The 3489-nt window shown below is 42.5% G+C and overlaps 1 pseudogene; it reads left to right on the top strand.

The window, feature by feature from the left end:
* Positions 1 to 237: 237 nt before the first annotated feature.
* LOC126195999 (5S ribosomal RNA) lies at positions 238 to 355 on the top strand (annotated as a pseudogene).
* Positions 356 to 3489: the final 3134 nt, after the last annotated feature.

The raw sequence follows: 3489 nt of genomic DNA on the forward strand, positions 1-3489 counted from the left end.
CTCTTACAATACATAAAGGGTGTAACAAAAATGTACGGCACAAATTGCACGATACGCTCCTCACACACAGACGAAGAAATTATGTTAGGTGGACATGAGTCTGGAAACGCCTTGTTTCCATGTTACAACTCATTTCTCCAACTCTACTCATGGAAAACACACAAGAACAGAACGTTAGAATCATGGGGCATTGTTGGTGACGTGTGGTTATTTTGTGCACCTTCAATGTTTTGTTTTGCCAACGGCCTTGCCTCAGTGGTAACATCGGTTCCCGTCAGATCACCGAAGTTAAGCGCTGTCGGTCTGGGCTAGCACTTGGATGGGTGATCATCCGGTCTGCCGAGCGCTGTTGGCAAGCGGGGTGCACTCAGCCCTTGTGAGGCAAACTGAGGAGCTACTTGATTGAGAAGTAGCGGCTCCGGTCTCGGAAACTGACATACGGCCGGGAGAGTGGTGTGCTGACCACATGCCCCTCCATATCCGAATCCAGTGACGCCTATGAGCTGATGACACAGTGGCCGGTCGGTACCGTTGGGCCTTCATGGCCTGTTCGGGAGGAATTTTTAGTTTTTAATGTCTTGTTTTACACGTCCCTGTTGACATGCGATGTCGTCATTGATTGTTTCAGATTCGGTGACAGATGGATAGGTAGAGGTGGACAAATTGCCAGGCCTCCACGCTCTCGAGATTTAAACCTGCTGGACTTTTATTTGTGGGGGCATTTGAAAGCACTTGTGTATGAAACCCCAGAAAAAGATATACAGAGTCTCCCTGCCCAAGTTATGTAATGTTGCGAGACCATACGCATTACTCCAGGGTTACGTCAGCGCATTCGAGATTCGCTACGACGGCGGGTTAATGCATGAATCATTGCCTACGGAGGGCATATTGAACATCTCCTGTGAGAAGTAGTTGAATGTGGTATACTGGTACGTTCTGTTTGTGTTTGTTCCCCATGATTAATGAGTTGGAGCAAATGAGTTGTAACATGGGAACAAAGCGTTTCCAGACCAATGTTCATCTAGCATAATTTCTTCGACTACGTGTGAGGAATGTGTCCTGCAACTTGTGCCATACGTTTTTGTTACACCCTATATATAAAACATAAACGAAGAACAGCACCACGAATGTCTATAACATTCTTTGACTCACGGGAGAACATCACGTTGAAATAGCTGACTTGGCAGACATTTAAGATTGACGCTAACTATCTTGTGAAAGCCTAGTTACAGGCCTTCAAGAACCAGTGTTAATTAAAGGGTCTAGGAATGTTCTTCAGCCCGTACGTACCGCGAACTCAACATCATACTAACTACAGTGGGCGCAGGGGGATTGCCTTGTGACATACACTGTTGTTTGAAGAGTGTAGATGTTAGTGTATATGCACGTTTTCATCGGAGAACATGTGTCATAATCCACGAACACATTATTTTTTAAAAAAAGAATTCTTTCATCTTTGCCACTGCGTCGCAAGTTTCCTCTAAGAAGCTTTTGTGTGCACCAAAGCATCGAGATATTCATTGTGAAGATTCCAGTATTTTGGTGAACCTATCCACTGATAATCGTCACGTTCTAGGGTCTTCCACAGGCTAGGGCAAAAATGTATGTGTACAGTGAACTGAATTCGATAGTCTTTCTCTTTCTGTTCTTCGGATTAAAACTGTTTACTGCATGGAATGTTTCAATAAAAAAGTTGAGGCTTATCATGTCGTCGTCAGCGAGGTTATTAAGGATGGAGAAATAATGTGAAAGTGGCATTAGGTCCTAACCAGAGTCTTACATTACAGTTACTTAAATAATTACACAGCTCTACAAAATAAATTTTTTTTTTCGTTGCCAGGGAAGTTTGAACGAAAATGGGATATTGTTATGATACTCATTCCGAGTATATTTGTACTTTTTCCAAATTGGCTCTGGTTTTTGAGATATAGGTTATTTGTGGAAATGAGAGTTTCATGTGGATAATATCGACTGCAGGGTCCATATATGGTGTAATGTATTTGCTACCTGTTTTTTAATTAGTGATATTGTACTATCTTTATTAAACAATTGTGCTCAGGGAGTGCATCCGTGTGGTTGAGGATTACATCATGCAAACATCACACTGTCAGCATGTGTTCAGTCCTGTTGTGCGGTGCGTGTGTTGAAGATATTGAGGGTTGTGCAGATTTGAATTCGGCGGTACTCGACATTCATTTGTTGGCCGAGGTAATCCCCACAACAGCCGATAGGTAGCGTTCGGTGTAAACAAGAAAAATGGCGATGGTCGAAAGTCACACACATGTGCAGTGCAGCTTCAAGGAGATAGAACCTTTTCATCGTGACGTAGCAAATAAGAGGTGAGTATTCATTTCACACAAAACAATTAATGATGTTTGTTGGATGTGATTGACATGCAAATACAAGAAAGTTCTGCATAATATGTAGTATTTGTGCAATTTTGTTTTAGGAAAACATGAGTTCTTCACGCCGTCTTTGCGTGAACCATCCAGATGAGTTCTGCTACATTTGTGGTGAATACGTTCTTCAAAAGAACAGGAAGAATATCACTCCTTTTGTGAAGGAATCGTATCTGGCATATTTCGGAATTAAACTTGGAGATCAAGACAAGGCGTGGGCACCCCATAAAGTTTGTAAATGCTGTGTGGAGTGCTTACGGCAGTGGACAAAACGAAAAAGGAAAAGCTTAAACTTCGGAGTGCCTATGGTATGGCGAGAGCAGAAGAACCATACAGATGATTGCTATTTTTGCATTGTTAATGTGAAAGGTTTTAATAGGTTCAAAAAACGAAAGTGGGAATATCCCGATTTGGAGTCAGCAAGAAGACCGGTGGTGCACAGCAACGATGTTCCTGTACCAACCTTCACAACATTACCCACGCTAACATCATCAGATGACGATGTGCACGGCGAGGAATGTACAAGTAGTGGTTCGGAATACGAAGGACGTGAGACACAACCCCAGCAGTTCGACCAGAAGGAGCTCAGTGACTTGATACGAGAACTCAATCTTTCAAAGCAAGCATCAGAACTCTTAGCATCCAGGCTTAAGGAAAAGAACTGTCTTCATCCAAGTGTTAAAATAACAGCTTACCGGACGAGAGAAGAAAACCTTCTTCCATACTTCAACCAAGAAGAGGTTATAGTGTATTGCAGCAATATACCTGGACTTTTACTTGAATTGGGGCTGCCGGAATATAGACCAGAGGACTGGCGTCTCTTCATAGACAGTTCCACTAGAATTTAAAATGTGTTCTCCTACACAATGGCAATCGTTACGCATCTATTCCAATTGCCCACTCAACAAAACTTTGTGAAGCATATGCTAACATCAAGATGGTTCTGCAGAAAATTCAGTATATGCAGCACCAGTGGTTGATTTGTGTTGATTTGAAAATGGTGAACTTCTTGCTTGGACAACAAAGTGGATACACAAAGCACCCATGTTTTATCTGCATGTGGGATAGTAGGGCAAAGCACGAACATTGG

The sequence above is a fragment of the Schistocerca nitens genome, chromosome 7, assembly GCF_023898315.1.
Source record: "Schistocerca nitens isolate TAMUIC-IGC-003100 chromosome 7, iqSchNite1.1, whole genome shotgun sequence".
Taxonomy (NCBI): Eukaryota; Metazoa; Arthropoda; class Insecta; order Orthoptera; family Acrididae; genus Schistocerca; species Schistocerca nitens.